This window comes from Canis lupus, chromosome 24, assembly GCF_011100685.1.
Source record: "Canis lupus familiaris isolate Mischka breed German Shepherd chromosome 24, alternate assembly UU_Cfam_GSD_1.0, whole genome shotgun sequence".
NCBI lineage: Eukaryota > Metazoa > Chordata > Mammalia > Carnivora > Canidae > Canis > Canis lupus.
Genome location: NC_049245.1, coordinates 7,021,221 through 7,042,505, shown reverse-complemented (window position 1 = coordinate 7,042,505; position 21,285 = coordinate 7,021,221). Strand labels below are relative to the sequence as shown.

The 21,285-nt window shown below is 42.5% G+C and overlaps 1 long non-coding RNA gene across 1 annotated transcript in view; it reads right to left on the bottom strand.

Annotated features, from left to right (window-relative positions):
- Nucleotides 1–10,078: 10,078 nt before the first annotated feature.
- Nucleotides 10,079–21,285, bottom strand: part of LOC102156970 — a 52,879-nt gene continuing 41,672 nt past the window's right edge. Inside the window, exon 3 of the long non-coding RNA XR_005377527.1 lies at nt 10,079–12,154. This is a non-coding gene — a long non-coding RNA (uncharacterized LOC102156970). The remainder of the gene's footprint in view (nt 12,155–21,285) is intronic.

The following is a 21,285-nucleotide window of genomic DNA, read 5'->3' as shown; positions in this document are numbered from 1 at the left end:
CCAGGGATAGGCTGGGTAATACTAAGGGACCAGAACCCTGGTTCTAGAGATGGAAACAAAGCCCCTCACTGCAGACAATGAGAAGTGGGAGGAAGGGGCAAAGGGGAGAAAAAAGTCAGAAATAAATACTAGAGAGCCAGTGTGAGGAGAGTCAGGAAGGTTGTTAAATGCCAGGGTAGCAGTCCGGAATTATACATCAAAGTCTAACCATGAATCTAAGAGTTAGTATCTGGGAGGTGAGAGCAATCAAAACAAGGTAAAAGTTATGTGGGGGTGGGTGGGGCTGGAAGGGAAGGAAAGAGCTCTCTAGAGCATTATCACTGTGATACCATTGCATCAGGACAGCAAGGGCCACTGCCCTGGGCCCCTTGCTTTAGAGCAGCACTGTCTGAAAAAGTCACAAGTGGGAGCCATGTAGGTAATTAAAAGTTTTCTGTATCTTCATTTAAAAGAAATTTAAAAAGCAAAAGGAAAGACAGCAGTACATTTAGTGAGAAATTTCACAGTATTTTTATTTGTGCTGAATTTTTATATGTACTATGCATTTTACTATCAACTCATTCACCACACCTCAATTTGGACAAGCCACATTGCACATGCTCAAAAGCCACTTGTAGTTAGTGGCTGCCATATTGGATAGCGCAGTCCTAAGGGACTCCACTCTGGTCCTCTTCTGGGTATACCATGGGGTGAGGAATCTGTCAGGCCAAAGAGTTCTATGCACCTAGATTACCAATACCTCCTTCTAGATCACACACCAGCTATTTGAGACTTTTAAATTCCTGCCCAAAATATCCACAGTCTCCCTTCAGGGTCCATCATAAAGAAGGGCTCACCCTTCTGAGGGTGAACTGGGTTGCTACTATGTGCAATTCCAGACTTGAGAGGGCCCAAAGGGATGGCTGCTTGTGGAGACATATGGACACAGCATGGACATGTGGGTTGAGATTCCTATGTAAGACAGAGCTGGGAGTGGGGAAGAGAAGAGAGACAGGTCATCCTCTAAAATAGGGAGCTTGGCCATCTCTCCCCACATTGCCATATGCCAGTAGAGATTTCTGAAATGTCTGAGAATCTTGCATTTGAGGCTAAATTTGACAAGCTAGGAGAATAGAATATATTTTATTTAAGAGTTTATTATCCTAACTTGTAACTTTAAAATATTTAGCCATCATATGTGAGCCTCTGCTTTTACTTCTGCCCTGGACCCCAGGAATGCTGGAAGCAAAACTTATCCTGGGTTTTTATTACTTACTGTAATATCTGGAATTTATTTATTTAAATTGTTTGACTTTGGGGAGAAGTGTGAGGAAATTGGCCCATCTTAAAAGATCAGGGGTACAACGAATGCTATGTAATACAAGAGGAGAAACAGATTATCTGGCATAAAGGTTGCAGGCTGCTTTACTGAAGGTGGTCTCAAGGAAACAAAGCTATATCACCTCCACTGTGGAGACTACTCCAATTCCAATTAGCATCACTAATCATTTCTTTCTCTTTTTTCCTACAGAGCACTTTATTCAAAGTGTCTTTTTTTGTAGAACATACCACGTGTCTATATTTTCTTCTGAAACATTTAATCTTTATTTTTGGGAATCACAGATCCTTTTGAGAATAGTATAGTGAAAACCATGACTCCTATCTCTGGGGGTGGGGGCAGTGGATATGTATATATCATATACAAAGTTGGGACTCTGATTTCAATGAGCTCATGAACTTGAGGTTAAAATCCCTGAGTTTAACTGGACTACATGAAGGAAGGCATTAATTCCATTCTGCATCATTTGAGTAAGCTCCCAAATCAGGTAGGATGAATAAGCAGCATGGTTCAGATATCTACTACAGTACAACAAACCACCTCAAAATTCAGTGGCTTAAAAGAAGAGCCACCATTTATTGCTCAGAAGTCTACCATTCAGGCAAGGCACAGTGGGGATGTCTCTGCCCCATGTGCAGTCAGCTGGAGGGGCTAGACTGGGGAATGGAGGAGCTACGATGGTGTTTTCACATGCCTTAGTTAGAACCACTGGGTGCTGGCTCAACTTCTCTCTCTGTCTCCCTTTCACTTTCCATAAAGTCTCATAGCCTCCAGGGCATCTCTTCACACAAATTTCTTCATGGTGGTCCAAGGTTTCAAGAGGGAGCCTCTATTTGGGTCCTGCTTGCTAATTTCCCATTGGCCAAAAGGACCAAGTGCAATTAGTGTGGGAAGGACTCTGAAAGGGTATGAACACCAAGATATGTGGTTTATTGGGGGGCATCAAGTAAGCAGTCTATAATACAGAATTCCTGCCCACCCTCAATGGGCAATTATTCAAAAAGCAAATAATCCACTAAAGATACTCCTCCACTAAGGATGGGGTATCTACTTAATTCCTCGCGTAGTTTAAGGCCCCCAGGCTGAAAGTCTCTTTCTCACAGTACCTGAAGTCATATCTTCCTGTTAAACACTATCCAAGAACCCCTTGCCTTTCTTCCTCAATACATAACAGCTTGTAATGATGTATTAGCGTGAATATGATTTTCTATTATGCAAATGAAGTTATGTACTCATTGAGGGAAGGGATCATAACCGGTTTTTCTTACTATTACATCCCAGCTCCTGGTGTAGGATCAAGCACATGATAAACTTCCATAAATATTAGAGGAAGGAATGAGGGAAAGAGAAAGAGAGGAAGTCTGACTTAGAGCCTGTACTCTTAATCACTCTTCACCATTAGATCAGCTCTACGGACAAATTAATATTTAGAAACAAAAGAGAAAACTTAAGAATGCAAAGTAACTTGTGTGTCTCCTCAAGGACTTTCTGAGAAAAGATGAACACAGACAAAAGAAAACTAAAGAAATGCTTGCTACTTTGTGGGGCAAGGGGGGTGTTTCAAAAGAATGGTGGAGATCAAGCAGAAAAATGGAGTGAAAAATGAAAGCATCAGGGAGATAATGAGGCAGAAAGGACTGACAGGGAGGAACACTCAGGTGGGTGGACCCACATTTCATTAGAGAGGGGGTGATGCAAACACCTCCCAGGTGGGAAGGAGGATTAGCTAGTTAAAGTATTCAGATGGCTTTACAAAAAGCAGTCCTTAGGATGAGTCATAATTTCAAAGATTATGGACAAAAAATGTGCAAAATAGAAAATTTAATAGCAGGTGCAAAATTTTATTAACCACAAAATTCTCATATGAGACTGCTGGTTTTCTGCTACAAGAAGAGATAAAAAATATATATCTTTCTCTATAGAAAAATCAAAAAGGCATAGCCCACACCCATCAGACTAGCTAAAATGAGAAGAGATGGATAAAATCAAGCATTAGAAAGGATTTGGAACAATGGAACTTTCAGACCCTGTTGGTGGGCATGAATTCCAGTATACCCACTGCCAAAAACTACCAGCATCCACCAAAGCTGAACATACATGCATATTCTATGACCCAACAATGGCATCCTGAGCATATACCCAGTGGAAATGCACCCATGTATTCATCAAAAGATGTACTAGAGGGGATCCCTGGGTGGCTCCGCTGTTTAGCGCCTGCCTTTGGCCCAGGATCCTGGAGTCCCAGGATCGAGTCCCGCGTCGGGCTCCCTGCATGGAGCCTGCTTCTCCCTCTGCCTGTGTCTCTGCCTCTCTCTCTCTCTCTATGTCTATGAATAAATAATAAATTTAAAAAATCTTAAAAAAAAGATGTACTAGAATGTTCACAGCAGCACTATTCATAATGGGCTCCACTAGAAACCACTCAGATGCCCATCAAGAGTAGAGCACATAGGGTTGCCAGGCTGGCTCAGTCAGTAGAACACACAACTTGATCTTAGAGTCGTGAGTTCAAGCCCCATGTTTTGGGTGATTACATAAAAAACAAAACAGAACTGTAGAGCAGATAAATCATGGTTACTCACACACTGGAATACTACACAGTAATGACCATGAACAATGTGCAGTTAAGTACAGAACTATGGTTGAACCTCACAGACATGAACATTTAAAGTGAAAAAAAGAAAAAGTAAACCATTCTGGGAAAGTCAGAATAGTGATTACCCTTGTGGGAACAGGGAGAAGTGTCTGTATGGGGTCTGAAAGACAGATTTCTTGGGTGACACAGGCGCTTTTCTGTATGGATATTTTGTTTTAATTGAACATTTCAAAGAAGCTATAGCCATGTTCAAAAGCAAGATAAACACCTTCAAGAACTTGAAAGTGAGTTGTCTAATCACTATGTTGTACACCTGAAACTAATGTAGCATTGTGTGTCAACTAGACTTCAACTAAAAAAGAAGAAACTGAGTAGAGACCTGCAGAGATAAGACTGAGAAGCAACAGTGGGCAAAAGTCAATGAAGTTGTGTAACACCTTCCTCTTCATGATCTTCTTAGAGGACACAAGGTGATCATTCTGGGGGCTTATGGAGGAACCGTGAGGCTGGAGATCTTAGAGCATTCACATGCCTCTCTTACAATGTCCTTATTTGAAGTCACTTCTAAGAAAATAAGAAGGTACATGTGTCTCCTTGTTCTTTTCCTCAGCTGCTGGCATTATATCTCACACATGGGGGGTTCACAGTAAGAGTATGGCAAATGAGTGATCAAGAAATACAATTAGGTGTCTCTTTTTGAAGGTGTCTTTAGTTGGGTTCCTCTAGTGGCAGACGCTGACACAGTAGTGTCATGTACATATAGTTTGTTTGGGTGCTGCCCCTAGGAAGTACCTGTAGCAGAGTAGGGAAGTGAGACCAAGGAGGCAAGGAGCCCGTACTGAGTGAGGTAATGAATAGAACCCCACTGTGGGTAACTGGGGCTTAATCTCCCCGGGGATCTCACAATGTGAAAGACCTCAGAGCAGTCCCACCCGGGATGTGAGAAAATGGGGTCATGGGTCTTCCATTTTGCCATTGTCTTTGGCCAGAAGCTGCTCCCGGAAGGCTAACTCCCCACTGTGTCTTGAGAATCACAAGTCTTTCCAATAGGATATCTCGGGATGGGGGATGCTGAGGGGAGGAGTACAGGAGGGGAAAGGATCTGCCACAGCTGGCCATGAGAAATCTTCCTGGGAAACACTTTTGTGTTCCTCCAATGATAGATGTGGGCCATCAGCTGAAAATAGGCACTGGGGTTCAAGAGCTAAAAGTAAAAATCATAACAATCTCAGTAGAAAAGCACTTTAAGAATTTCTTCTCTGAAAAAAAAAAAAAGAATTTCTTCTCATTCAACACTCTTGAATGTTTAAATCCTTCTTCACACCATTCACTCAATGAACATCCCTGAAGCAACCTACATGAAGAGTTTTCAGAAAACCAGCACTAAATTCCATTTGTTCCATGCCCCTGTTTCCATCTACCTGGGGCCTCATGCTTTGTAATAGTCTCTCTTGGAGGGATGTGGACTCTCTGGTCTATGTTATCATATGACTAATGATGTGAGCTTCTATATAGTTTTCAGCAATGAAGCTCTGTGCAAATTGGCTTTCTGTCTTCTGTTTCCATTCTGGGATCCATTAGAGGCTGGAATGCACACAGGATTCATTTTGAAATCTCCAGAAAAGTCATGCAGATGCCAAATTTTAAGATCAATGTTTAGAGGATCTAAGTCCCAGCTACTTTAGAACCACAGACACTCCTGCCTTATTTTCACCCAAACTCTTCAGTCTCAGAATTCTCGTTTGGCTATGAATACTAATTCCATAATGACAGTGGAGCATTGACATAAAATTTAACAGTTCCTCAGTTAATCATCAAAATTAGTCTCTCATGGTAAAGAGAGGAACTTTTACTGTTTCAGTGCCATGTAATCGCAGGTAATAAGTGAGATGATGAAGGAGGATTTTTAATGTATTATAAAGCCCAGAGAGGGCATTGAACCTCCTTGCATGGAAGTTTTGAAATTCCAGAAGAGAGAGAAAAAAACAGTGACAAAAACCTACCTCTAAGCAAAGTCCATTTGGACAGTTTCCAGATGCAAACATCAAGGGCTTGAAGATCTGACAAGGAAAAGTTATTTGGAGATTTTTTTTTTATAACTGCTCCTCAGAAAAAAGCAAAGATCTTGAGCAACATTTTGGCTCATAATATGGTGATAACATAAAGCCACTGAAGCTAAGATCAAATTTCTACATTGAAAGTATTTATCGCCAACTGTTTATCCAAAAAAATATATAGTATAAGGAATATCAGCTTCTTAAAGGAACCTATCTTACCTAAGTAGCAGTGTTATTATTTTTTGATTATTATTATCTGCAATGATGTCCAGCTTGGTAGTGGGTACTTAAGAGGTTCTCAATAAACTATTGATTAGAAAGAATATTTTAAGGTATTTTTCATGTAGCTACATTCAAAAAAATTTTTATCTGGAAATTATTTCCAAGCTTGCAAAGTTTACAAAATGAGCTATATCTTTTTGAAAATCAAAATAGTGTGGTCTAACTAGGGAGTACACTAACAGCTGCAAAATCCAGGAGCACGTTTATAAAGCCACTGTTAAGAGCTCCTTCTCCATCCCACATAGACTAGATGGTGGGATTGGAAGGAAATGGTTTAGAACATACAGCCTCCCCAGACAGCCCACTTCCATTCTTTGTCCTCATGTCCCATCATGTGGGACGCTGCATGTGAGCAACACCTCTTTTCTTTTATTTTTAAAAGTAAAAATATTGAGCTTTTGCCCTAGCTGAGTGACATTTCCCTAGTGTCTATAGTCCTTGGGTTTTCTAGAAGTTTTAAAGACTTTAAATCAGTTCCACACAAAAGATTTGAAAAATATGTAAGACAACGATGTGTGCAAGGTGGATTCAGTCTGGGTGGCCTCTCTCAGCAAACATCTTCCTCATGGAAGGCAGCTGGATCCAAAAGGCTATTCTGATTAGTAGCTGATTAATAGCTCTGTTTTTGTTCTTTGTTACAGGTTTGATTAATAGCTGATTAATAGCTGATTAATAGCTCTGTTTTTGTTCTTTGTTACAGGTTTGTTTTTTAATTTTATTTATACTTTTTTACGCTAGTGTTCTCCCAGACTTCTGAATTTTCTTGTCTATTAAGTAGAGCAGAGCTACTCAGTGAACAGCTGAAACCCCTTTGGTCCTAGACAACTTATTTCAACACCTCTGCTCTGGCTGTCCTGTTGGGTTTTTTGTGCTTCGTTTTGTAACTTGTATCTGGACACTGATGGAGGCAAGTAGTTGGGGAAAAGAACCAGAATGATAACACTGTCAATTCTATTAAATTACTTTTATTCAGTCTGCCAGACATTCATGAATATGGTAACATATTATACAACTGATTTTTCAAACAGGAATTATTCCCAGTTTTTCTTTTTAATTTTATTTATTTTAAAGAGAGGGAAGGGGCGAGGGAGAAGGGAAGAGAGAATCTCAAGCAGACTCCCCACTGAGTGTGGAGCCAGACACAGGGCTTGCTCCCAGGACCCAGAGATCACGACCTGAGCCAAAAACAAGAGTCAGGGCTCAATTGATTGAGCCACTCAAGCACCCTCCCCAATTTTGATAGCCTGAACTCAGTAGGGACTTGGTTCACTTGAGTTGGATGTGCTTGGCTCAACTGCCAGCTTATGCCCTGTAACATAGGGGTCTCAAGCTTCCAGGAGCAGCAAGAGACAGCAAAGCACAAGTATCCTTCAAGCCTCTGCTAACATCCCCTGGAACAAAACAAATCCCATGTCTGAATCCAGGTACAAGGTGTGAAGTACAGGCACCATCTCTTAATGAGAAGACAGACAAAGTTAACATTTCAAAGAGGCATGCATTCAGGAAAGGGAGGAATTGGGGCCATTTTTGCAATCTGCTCCAGAGAGCTGTTCATACTCATACCATGAACCTATAGAAAAAATCTGAGAATTGCAGCCTTCATTTCTTTCATGAGTTGCTGCTGAGAGGATACGGGAAGCAAACAAACAGTCCTGCCACCCTTTTCAGATCTCTAATTGCCTGTCATCTTCTGAAAAGGGCCAGAATATTTAGTTCTGGGTAGTTAGCTCTGAGACACAGAGCATAATATTTTTTTAAACACATAATGATACTGATTCAATATAACAGCTGTGAAAAGATCATAAAAGGAGAAGTTAGGGAAAGGCCCATCAGAAATAAGATTAGAGATGATGTTTCAGCTCTGCAGCTTTCACTGGGCCCTGGGAAAAGAAACACAGCAAAAAAGGTTAGTTAACTTTCTCCTTCCTAATGAACATTATGAGGACAAATATTCTGTTCACATGTACCCTTTTGGCAGCCTGGTTAATTTGTTAAGCCCAACTGGATACATAAAGAGAGCCCCTTTATCTTCATTAAACCCGATGAGAATGAATGGCAAACAGCAGCAGCATTAGTCTGGCCTGATAGGTTTTATCGAAGGGCCTGGAAAGCTCTTAAAAACCCAGATGCCTTTAAGGTTGGCTGGGTTAGGGCTTGTTCATCTCTTATAACAAACATGACCATAGACTCAGGCAAGCCATGATTGGCTTTCCAGTATACACAATATAGAAAAACATAGGTGCACAAGCACACAAATGTACATGTGTACACATTCACTCACACACACACACACACACACACACACACTGATCAACCAGCAGGATAACTGGGAAGGAGCATAAGAGACACAAGGAAGGTGGAAGACATAGCATGGCCTCTGTACTGTCCTTGGCCACATTGACTGGATGGGAGCCCCTAAGGATGCATGAGAGACCATAGTTAAAAGAATGAACTTTTGGGGCACATGAGTGTTTCAGTTGGTTAAATGCCTGACTCTTGGTTTTGGCTCAGGTCATGATCTCAGCATCATGAGATTGAGCCCTGCATCTGGCTCCATGCTCAGCAGGGAGTCTACATGAGATTCTCTTTTGCTCTCCCTCTGCCTTTCCCCCCTCTCATGTGTTTGCTCTCTCTCTCTCTCTTTCTCTCTCTCTCTCTCTCTCTCAAATAAATAAATAAATAAATGTTTGTTTGTTTGTTTTTTAAAGCATGGACTTTCGAGTAGACTGCTTAGATTTGAACCCTGGCTCTACTACTTCCTAGCTGGGTGACCGTGAGGAAATTATTCCAACTCAGTATCCATACCTGTTCAAACAAAACTCAACAAAACTCATGGAGCTGTCATGAAGACATGTCATTAAGTTAACATTCTTGAAGTGGTTAGAATAGTCCTGCCCCATAGTAAATGCTCTGTCAGAGCTACTGAAAAAGTAATGGCTACCAAGGCTAGTATGAAACTACTAAAGAGAGGCTTCGTGTCACCCTGAGCTGCTCAGGAGCCCAGCTGACAAAGCATGACCAAAAATTAGGGACATAGGTCTCTTCCTGCTCCAACATTGAGTATTCACCAGCCTTGTAATCACCAAGTACTGAAAGCTTTAGAATCATTCTTCTTCAGCAAGGCCCTTGAAATGAGAATGGGGGGCAGGGGACAAAAGCAGGGATGGGAATCTCAGGCAGCATCACAAACAAGGGAAGAAAGACAGTGACAATGATGGATCATGTGACAAGAGCAGAGACAGCAGGCAGAGACCACTCTGTGAGTACATGTGAGAGACCTTCTGCAGACTTCCTAGAAATAATACGCTGGGGTTGATCTGATGGAGTCGGCATCAGGATGCCAACACATCAGGATGTATCTTCAGCCATGTGCCTGATAAACTTATGCTGATTTCCATCTGGGATCTTCTCTTGAACTATCAACTGGAGGACCCGCATGTGGTCTCTCCATTAACCTGAGCTTCCTCACAGTATGGTGGCCTCAGGTCTTCAGGCTTACTCCATGGCAGGTCAGGGCTAAAAAAAAAAAAAAAAAAAAAAAAAAAAAAAAAAAAAAAGTCCCAGCTAACCAGCTAGCATGGTAAGAGCAACATTGCTTTTATGATCTGGGCTCAGAAGTCACACTACCTCACTTCTGTCACTTTCTACTCATGAAATACAAATTTGCCCAGGTCTGAAGGAAGGGAACAGAGACTGCACATCTTGGTAAATGAAATGTCAAGATCACATTGTAGAAGGACATGTGGGATGGGAGATATTGTCGCAGTTAAAATGCAATCAGCAACAGGAGACATCAAGCCAGAAGATATTTGCATTATATATATTTTATTTATAATCACTTCAACTTTATATGGATGAGTTAATAATCTACTTAGCCTACACAATCTTTATATTTCTCTATGGCAATATTACAAAAGGTAATCACAGTATTATGCAGCCATTCTGTGTGCTTCCTTATGGAGTGGAAATAAAAACCCAGGAGTTAACTGTGTTCTTTGAAACATAGCAATTCTATATGGTGAAAGTTTGGCAAAGCTTGGGAAAATTGGATTAACAAGCACAAAAGGAAGGTATTGGTTTTTGTAGCAAGATGCTAAATGGCTCATAGATCTGAAAGACCTACAAGACTCCGGATCTACAGGACAGCAACTGGGCCCTCAGTTCTGATACCAACTCTTTCTCTGCCATCCCTCATCTCTGATGTCTCTTCCTTTTTGTATATTGTCCATGCTGTCTCCTACTGAAAACGTGGAACCTTCTCCATAAGATTGGGAAATGACCAACCAGCAACCACACAGTAAGGCAGAGCTTGTTTTTTCCAGTGGCAATACTAACCTGCTCTGCTTTAGTTGCATGACTTCTTTGAAATTACTTTTGCTGGGCAGCCTGGGTGGCTCAGTGGTTTAGCGCTGCCTTCAGCCTAGGGCATGATCCTGGAGACCGGGGATCGAGTCCTGTGTCAGGCTCCCTGCATGGAGCCTGCTTCTCCCTCTGCCTGTGTCTCTGCCTCTCTCTCTCTCTCTCTCTCTCTCTGTGTGTGTGTGTCTCATGAATAAATAAATAATATTTTTAAATGAAATTACTCTTGCTAGGGGATAATGCTCTACACTTACCCAGGAGGTCACATATTCTCACTCCTTAGCCCAGGGGTTAAGATCTTTCTTTGTCTAAACATATGTGTGTGTGTGTGTGTGTGTATGCTTGGTCATGAAAATAAACAGCCCTAAAGAAGTCAAAATGTTGCTACAAATTTGCACATACCAATGTATCCTGTTTTCCATAGCAATCTTGGTTTGGGAGAAACAGCTGATTATCTTAGCTGTAAGAACAGAGCAGTATTCCTATCTGGCAAGGGCTGGAAAACACCTAAAGACATTACTTGATGCTGGCTGGGACTCACAGGCAAAGGAATTAGTTGATGCACAAGTCTTCAATTCTGGTACCTCAAATCTCAGAGTGTCCCTTGTCCTATGCAAAGTTGATTGCAGGTGCAATATCACCCCCTCCTTCTAGGAGAGCAGTAACTTCTGGCCTCAGCTAATTTGTTGGTAGGCAGCCATGGAAGATCTCCCAGGGTCATTCATTGGCAATGAGAGGGAGTGATACTGGGAAATGATAGCCGGGCCAAAATAAACGGTTTAGCTGCCTAATGGAAACTAATAATAATTGTTAAGATTTAAAAAAAAAAATAACATGTATTTATCCAACCCAAGGTGATAAAACAATACCTCAATATTCAGTGTGCAGCAAGAAAGCTCCCTAGAGTTCTTCTGGAAGATATTAAGAGACTGACTTCTGCTCCATATTGTTTGGCTTCAGCAATGTGAATTTGGTTTTAATTAGTTGCCTCTTTCAGGGACACCAGACAGATGAGTGTGGAAGCCTGATGATCAGTGAGGACCTGCGCCACTCCATGGCATCACGTTGCTAGCATGTTGGCTTATCCTAGTGTCTATAGCATATGTGACAACAAAACTGTGGACAGTGGGATTGCTGGGAGAAAGACAACATGTCTGGGCTCAGTTTCTCTAAGTTTAGGGCTCAGAGACAAAAGGGCACAGCAATAACTTCCAAGGCTGGTTGAACATTCAAAAGTGACTAGAGTTTCACCACCCATAGTAGATTGTCTCCTAAGATCACCTCATTACTCCTTCCCATCCCTCATGCTCTTCTCGGTGTGAATTTGCTGCTCTCTTTACCAAGAGGTGGGGTCTATTCCCCCTTGCCCTGAGCCTCGTTGTCCCTGTGACTTGCATTGACCAAAAGAATGTGGCAGAAGGGAAATTGTGGAGCCTCTGAGGCTAGGTGTGAAGAGGCATGGCAGCTTCCCTTTATTGTCCTCTTGCCATGTAGTGAAGTCCAGTGTCCTGACAGACTGGGAGGCCTGGGAAGCAAGAAGCCCTGGAGGGAAAGAAATGGCACAGTGAGGAGAACTAAGGCACCCCAGCTGACAGCCAGTACCAGAACCCCAGCTGTGTGAGTGGGGCCATCTTGGCTCTTCCAACCCCAGTCAGAGGTGACCATGGAGCAGAGATGAGCTATCACCCTTCCCCTACATGCTCTCCCCAAATCCCTGACCTACAGAATAGTGAACAATAAAATAGTTATCATTTAAAGCCACCAAGTTGTACATCAGCAGAAACTCATCCACCCTCTTGTTCAACTTGGAGAAATTCGCCCCCCAAATTGGGAAGCCTTGCCAGAAATTGGACTATTGAAAAGCTCAGAATATGTTTTGTGTTATTATCACTGGATACAGAACATTTCCCTCCAAAGATTAAAGCCAAAACTAAATTAGTTGCTTTTCTGCAGAGCTGGGCCACATTATTCAAATCCAACCATTTCATTTGTTCCTAAAAATTTTCCAGGGGCCTGTGTGAGGCCAGGGAGTATCCCCCCAGTTTTCTGAGAGCCCCTAGATGCATTTTAGTGACCCTGAATCTCTTTAGCATTTGTCACTCTTTTTACTGAGCTTGACAAATGGCTGTTGACAGAATTTTTTTTAATTGAGATTTTATCTCCCACTGAGTCTAACTGCAACAAAGTTTCTATTAGATATCAATGGGAACATTCAGACCGCTGAACTGATCATTTCCCATATTAGCACATGCACCTTAAAGTGATCAATTCTGCCTATCGGTCTCCATAGACTGAGACCTTTCCTGCAGCTCATGCATGTTCCCTCTTTATCCTACAGCCAAACAATTATTTGCCTAGGTGCATTTTATGGTGGTCGTCCAGTACACCAGCATAATAAAAGTTTGAATTAGGTAATGCTCCTTTTTATTATCAGAAATGAATTACCTCATGGGGCCAGCAGATCCACAAATGCAGTGTGTCCTTTCACTAATTGGAAGGCTTTTTTCAATCTGTTTCTGACAAATGCAGAACAAAACAAAATAACCACTTTCCAAGATTGCTCAGTATCAATATTATAGATTTATTTTATTGGACTCATTGTTGCTCTTCATTCAATAATGAACAATACCATAATCTCCATAGCAACCATGGCATACCATTAGGGCAATGCTAAACATAAATTCCAAATTTTCAGGGTTTCTTCTGAGCCCAGAATGAGAGGCTTTCTGCAGGGCATGGTGAAATGCTCATCCTGGAGAAAAGTTTCATTTTTGTTCCCACTAGACCTGAAATGCTGGCAAAACAGCACCTCATGCTAATAAATATATGCAATATCACTGGCATTTATGTTCAGCATAAAGGAAATATCATGCCTTGATATATGAGTGGTGGCATATTTCTATGACTCTAAAAGCTCATGTTTCATTTTTAACTTTTAAACAAAATTCATCACATAATAATTACGTGCTTGCTGCATATAAGGGATGGTCTCTCGATTTTCTCAGTCTTTGCAAGTCATAAACTGGGACCAGACCACTTGGGTATCCAGTCTGTGTGCTCCTTGAAGGTGGAGGCTGAGTCTTTGCCTCAGCTCTGTTTCTAATACCTGGCATGCAGTAGGAAATCAGTAAATGCTTATAAATGAACAAATACTCTTGCTGACATGGAGGAGATGGAAGGGTGGGAAGTATTCCTGGAGCAGATGACCCATGAACATAGTTGGAAAAGATGGATAGAGTTTAGTTCCATAAGGAAAAATAGGAGAAGGACATGAAACATGAGAAACAATGAGGAAGAGGGCCTGGGCAGGAGAAGCAGGAGCTTGCAGACTCTGATGACCTTGGAGGTCCATGTCTGCAGTAGGGCTGAGGGCAAAAGTGAAGCCAGAGAGGGAGTGACCATCCAGGTCCAAAAGCATCATAGATCACAGGCTTGAGTCTGTGCGTCACGAGGAGCATTGAAGGATATGAAGCAGAGACAGGTCGTGGTTGGGTTTCTGATTTAGAAATATTATTCAGGCTTATACAGAGGTGGATATTCAGAAGACACAGCAAGAGTGAAGAAGACAGCTTAGATGTCCAGTAGACTTTTGGCCACCCAGACATCCCTTAATTGCCACCACAGGTACATAGCACAAGCTAGCTTTGGCACCGTTTCCATACCAGTGCCACCTGAGATTCTCCTCAAGTTCCAGGCCCCAGTTCTTGAGGCATCTCAGGTCTTGGATCCTGTGTTTTGAATGAAGGCTTTGGTCCATAGTCAAATGCTACCCCCTCACGCCTTCTCTCCACCCTGCTCTGTTCCCATCCTCCCATTAGTGGGCACTTCCAGGAGGATGGGCAGGGTGGAGAAAGGGGGTGAGGTGTTGCCATCTCTTGCCTAGTTTCAACATTTATGGGGACAATCCTCTCTCAGGAGACAGAGTCCTGGTCTTGAGCCAGCATTGAAAGGACAGACCTTACATGGCTGCATTTGCCGGCAAAGAGCTTTCCACCAAATGGGGGCATGAAGCCACTTTATTCCATGATGATTTCCATTAGAAACAGACCCAAAACCACAGGCATTCAGGTTCACAGACTTTCCCAGACCAAAGCACACCATGAACCCTCTTGAGCACCAGGCATTGCTTTCAAGCTGCTTTCCAGAATCCTGTAGGTTTTAGAAGAGAGGAGCCCAAACTTTGTACTGTTTTGTAAACATCAGAAACTGCCTGCCTAATGTGGGCCCTTTCCAGACTCATCTGTGAAAATAGTAAAAACTTTCTGAAGGAATATTCAAAAAATGAAGATTACTCAGGGTAGATGAGAAAAAATGTCAGCAAAAACTCACTGAATCCTTTGAATCCAGGTTATTGTTCTTAATGTGGCAACAGGAGCTTAATTGGTTTGTCAGCTACATCAAAAACCCAGACAAGGAAACACTTGCTTTATAGCAGAGGGATTTAATTTGAACTGAGGGAAAACCTACTGATAGGAAAGGTTGTTAGGGACTGTAATGGATGACAAAGCAAAGCCCCTTCAAATCCATTCTTTCTGCAAATATTTATGAGCACCCTCTATGGGCTAAGCGTTGCTCTGTAGTAAAGGAATTAATTCATGAATAAAACTGAGACTCCTGCCCAAATAGAGCTTATGTTCCATCCCAGGGTCTAAGGAAGACCAAACAAATGAAGCTCAGAGTGGTTGAGAGCTGCCAGACACCTGAGCCCAGTGTGGTACGGTCAAGTGTGGGTACAGTGGGTACAGTCCAGGGAGGTACCGCACAGTGTAGGGCAGTGCAGTGTAGTATGATAAAGTATGTCTATTATGGTAGACATAATCCAGTTTAGGTATAGTCCGGTCAGGAACAACCCAGTGTCGCACAGCCCAGTGTGGCACAGCCCAGTGTGGGAGCCCAACATGGGAAAATTAATGTGTGGAGCAGTCCAGCATAAGGCAGCCCAGTGCAGGACAGCTTGGTGTGACACAGTCCAGTATGGGACAGCCCTGGGTGGGAGAGCCCAGTATGGGTACAGTAGCCACAGCCAGATACAGTGGAAAGAGGACATGGCTTACCTATAGGAGCAGTAGTATGTGAACAAAGCATACTAGATGGGCTAGGAGGCAGAGAGGAGTGTGAGCCTAGAAAGGAATTTCCTTTCTAGGAAGTGAAGAAGTTTGCAGGCCATCCCAAGGAATTGGGACTGTCCGGGACAGAATAGCACTGGTGGCAGGAGCAGGGAGCTGACTGGGGAGATGAATCAAGGATGCATGGAGAATGGCAAGACAAGAAACCAAGCAAGCTTCTTTAGAGACAGATACCACCAGTGAGAAATGACAAGACCCCAAGCAAGTAGCTAAAAAGACAGGATTCCGTAGCCATCAGATGGAATCTGCGAGAAGCAGGGGCCAGGCCTTGTGCTCTGGTGATGGAAATCAGGTGGTGGCAGGAACACTCATGGGAAAGAGAGCAGGAGAGAGTGCTGGACCAGATTCAGTGCCACTTCTGAAGTGCGTCCAGAGGGCTGAGCAGCCACGCCCAGTGTGAGAAAGCTATTTGTGAGTTTCACTACGTGCCACGTATGGCCCCAAGTCAGGCAGCTCCAGGTATGTGAGGCCCATGGATATGGGTTAATGAGATGACAGCCACAGAAAAAAGCAACGTGAGCCTCCTTCTGATAGATTGTGAATGAATCGATGAAATGCAAAAGTGCCATTGCCTACTGTCCAGCCAGTGCCAGCTCAGTCCTGGGGTACAGTGACATTTACTAATCAGAAGTCTCCTAACCCCTTACCTGCAGTACAACTTGAAACTCTAGGCTCTGACCTTCCCAGATGTTTAACAATTTCTTCAGCCCAGGTTCTCAGAAAGATTGAAGGGGGCGGGGGGCGTATCTGAGGATAGGAAGCTCATCCACATCCCTGCTAGCTCACTCTGCAAGTAATTAGATTAAGCTCTCTCTTGACATCCAAGCTGATACCTGGTTTCAGGGGCACAGCGGATAAAAGAGAAGCACAGTATGCCTTATGAGGTCTTCAGCCCCAACCCCCAGTTCTCAAGGTGAGGTGATTTACAGCCCGGGCTCTCTGCTCTGTGGTCCCCTTCAAGTAGAAGCAGTAGCCAACACTCTGGTGAATTCTCCAACTAGCCCTGGTAGCCTGGCCACTGCTGGACTTCACTCTTGCTTATGTGGTAGGAAGACCACAGAGTAAGGTTGATTACTGGTTTCTCCAAGTCTGGTCAAGAAAAACCCTTATTCACCTTCTCCCTCCAGCTTGGCTCCTTGACACTGTAGTTTTAATTCCTTGCTTCCTTTTTTTTTTTTTTTTTTAGATTTTATTTATTTATTTGAGGGAGAAACAGCATGTGCACATGAACAGGGGGGAGGGACAGAGGGAGAAGCCGACTCCCCACTGAGCAGGGAGCCTCACATGGGGCTTGATCCCAAGACTCCCAGATCATGACCTGAGCGAAAGGCAGGTGCCCAACTGATTGGGCCACCCAGTTGCCCCTCAATTCCTTGCTTCTTGATGTCAGAAGTTCAGGTATAGCATCTTGCTGGTCAACAGTTCTGTTCTCCAGAATCAGAAAATCTCCTGTTCTTCATAAATTCCTAATAGAGGCCTAACAGAGACCTAATAGGTGTCCTCATTGACCTTTCATACACATCCACCCAACATGTGGATATGTTGACACTGCATATGAGACATCCCAAGGTATCATTCCCCATGAGATGCTTCATGAACTTTTCACAGTAAGCAGGACATGCTGTTATTTGAAAAACCATGTAATTTCAAATAATAGCAGACATCAAAAGATGATATACAGAATGCAATAGCGAGGCACTTTGGAGCCCTTTCATCCTTCTATACAGGGGCACAGAATAAATATTTTAGGCTTTGTGGACCAGAAGTTCTCTGTTGAAACTCTATTCTAATCTGCCATTATAGCGGCCACTGACAAGCCAGAAACAACTGGGTGTGGCTGTGTTTCTGTAAAATTTTATCTACAAAAATAGGCAGTAGGTCACATGGGGTCTGCAAGCAGCAGGCAGTAGCTTGATATAGTGCAAAGAAGCAGAGTAGGAGAGAAGAGAGGACAATACCTCTAGTAATAGCAAAATGTAAATCATGGGCAGTGGAGAAGGCATAAAAGCCAGATCACAGTGGGTTAGAGAGTCATGATTACATTTGTGTGTGTAGTTATACACATCTTATACATCTATAAAAACGTGTGTACATGGATGTATAGATGTACACACATATATATTCCTTGTGTGTGTGTGTGTGTGTATCACACATACAGACTTGGAGATTTTTTTTCTAGCAGTTTAGAAGATTGGATATACTGAATAAGCCCCTTACTGAAAAAACAATTCTGGGGTGTCTCAGTCACCCCAGACTTCGCCACCTTCAGCTCAGTCATGATCCCAGGGTCCTGGGATCAAGCCCCATGTCCAGCTCCCTGCTCAATGGGGAGTCTGCCTCTCCCTCTCCCTCTGCCCCTCCCTCCCACTTCTGTGCTCTCTCTGTTTCTCAAATAAATAAATAAAATCTTTTTTAAAAAAGGAAGAAAGAGAAAGAAAGAAAAAGAAAAGAAAGGAAAGAAAGAAAAGGAAAAAAGAAAAGAAAGAAAGAAAAGAAAAGAAAGAAAGAAAAGAAAAGAAAAGAAAGAAAAGAAAAGAAAAGAAAAGAAAAGAAAAGAAAAGAAAAGAAAGAAAAGAAAAGAAAAGAAAATTTTTAATGAAATACATCTGTGACCTGGATTAGAAGAAAGGAATCCTCAGAAGAATCCAAAAAGAGAGTAAAGGGAGGAGCCCTGTGTGTTTGCAGCAAACCATGAAAGACATTGAGATTTCCCTACCTCAGTTGCATGGAGTTCTGGGAAAAGACACTGAAGCTTAGCCTAAACAAGGTGGAGAACCCGAGAGGAGCCCCCACATGTGTTTATTACATGTCAGTCACCTTGGGTGCTCCACTGCTGGAAAAACTCACAAGATTCAGTTTAAATTCACAAAACAGCTAACAAGCAGTTGAGCATGGCAGCAGCAGCTGAAGACATGCATGGAAAGAGGTCAGGAGACCACAGGCCCTAGCTTTTTATGTCCTTCTGTGGCTGGGTTTCACAGGAGAGCTTTGTGTCCAGGTTGTAACAGGAACTGATATGTGTATACATGCGTGTACATGTGTGCTTCTGGATGGAAGGTCGGGTGGGTAAGGCACCCTGGTACCTTGGTACCAGGAACTGTTTATGGTGGGGGTCTCCAGTGACCAGTCTTAACCATAAAACCCAACCCTCCTCCCCAGATTCCACCAAAATCAGGAACAAATAATAAATCCAAATATTGTTACTAAACAATACCAACAGGCTGCTATGTTCTGCTCTGAAATGACTCACCAATCCAAAGTTACAGAATGTCATTTATCGTTAGTGAACAGACGCCAAAGCCTTGGCCAAGGATCAGTAGCTCAGAAACCAGCATGTTCAGTACAGTCCAGGAAGTGATCTCCATGCTACCTACCATGTCTAGCTGGGGTGCCTCAGTGTCAGGAATACCTTTGTGGTGCAATAAACGTCAAGAAACCTTAAAGTTGCCCCAAATTGGTGGTGTCCCAGGTGCTAGGCAGGAACAGATGTACATCCTTTATGGAGAAAGTCAACTTCAACCAAAATGCCAAAGAAATCATACAGGTCAAGCTGCAGGGTAAATGGATAGTTCCCAGACAAGCTGCCACAAGCAGAAACAAATCAGGGTGGGTACCAGATCACAAAGTCTTCAGATATTGGAATCATCAGGCTCACAGGGGAAAATAATGTGACTTTAAGAACTTAAAAGAAACTTGCATGGAAGTTTAAGAAATTAAAAATATGAAAACATCAAAAAATATTCAGATACTATAAAAGTGGTCAAAATGGTCAAGAATTTGAAAAAGAATCAAATACAATTTCTCAAAATGAAAGCTATAAGAATTGAAAAATTTTTAATGAATTAAACAAAAGATTTGACACCCATGAAAAGAGAAGAAATGAAGATAGGTTGGAATTATCCATTATTTAATTTGAGATACAAAGGAATGGACCATATGAAGGAAGAAGGTGAGATGGATCATCTTTGGGAACAGGTTAGACTCTCTCCAGGCATTGCTGCCAGGTTGGCCCAGTTCCGTTAGATCTTCTCTTTTGCTTGAGTTTCAATGAGCAAACAAAAATATGACTTTCCTGTAAAATCTTAAAGGTTGGACACTAATAATTAAAATGAATAGGTCTGTAGGCGCTACAGCTCATCTGTAACCAATTTGTGCCTTTAAAGTTTTGATGACAGCAAGGTGGGAGTTGAACTCTAGGTGAGGAGAGAGAGGACCAACAGTGGGAGATCACTACAGGACAGGTGGGATGCGATCTTGAGATTGCGATCCTCTTGAGTCATGGGCATTAAGGGTAGCCGGCTATCCTCCAAGACAGAAGGGACAGACCTACACATAGATGTCAGTTAAGCTTAGTATATCCCAAACAGCTTGAGGAGTTTAACCTAAGGTCCTTATATCCTGTGAACAAGCTGGCCTTGACTTTTAGCCAAGGATATTAGAGGCAGAGAGTTTCAGAAACAAAACAAAACAAGCAAACTGAATCCCATGTCACAGCACTGGGACAGTAAACGTACTAAGTAGATCAAACATTGGGACATTGGATATAGCATTTCTATGACCATGTCAGAATTGCCAGAAAGAATCTTGGAAACATCAACCTTTCTGCTGCCAGGCAAGTAAACAGAAATTTCCAATAGGAAAAGCATCCTTAAATTGTCACCAAAGAATTAATGGAATCTGGGAATAATGGAACAAGGAAATAGCTTTTCTGATGCTGAGTGCCAAAATAAGACTGCCAGAAAGCCAGAAAACAAGGAGCAGCAAAGAAGGTAAAAAGAAAGAAAGGAGAAAAAGGGAAGAGAATGGATAAAATATCACCCTGATGTTTTGAAAGGCATGGAAAATTGGCAAAGTAGATTCTGGGCTCTCAAGCAAAATGGTGGCACCGTTCACTGAGGTCCTCAAGAACTTCCTGATGACCTGGGATCCCAGAGGAGGCAGAGGTCTGGTTTCATGCCCACTTCTACTCTTTGGGCAAGGAGTTTAGCTTTGAAGTTTCGATCAGCTTGCTGCCCCCTGTATGTGGAGCACCCCGCATGGTGGCCAGCAATGAGGTCTCCCAGAAGGGTTTTTCTCTCTCTTCAGCCTAGATGTCCCCACGGCCGAGTGTTTACTTTTTGCATGTGTGCTCAACCTCGACAGCTACTGACCTCTCTTTTCGGTTGTTTCAAAGAACCAACATTCCGTGTAAAAAGGCTGTGTGCTGCGCCAAACTCGTACACTTAGGATACAGAATGCATATTTGATCAAGATCTATGTAAATTCCACCCACCAACAGTGTGAATATTTTCCTTCCCTTTGAAAATACAGTTCACCTCTGTCTGTATTTGTGTTTCTACAAGTGGCAAAGCCTCCATTTATTGTTTTTAATCACCTTTTTACATTCAACCTCCCCCTTGAAAAAGTAATGTCTCCCTCAGTGGATACAAATTTGTGCCCCCAAAAATCACAAAGGAATTTTTTGTACCTTGTGTCCTATATATTTGTGTGAAATGCTTTCAAGGGTATCACTAAGCCAAACAAAGCCCAGTGCTTGCCATTTATGGA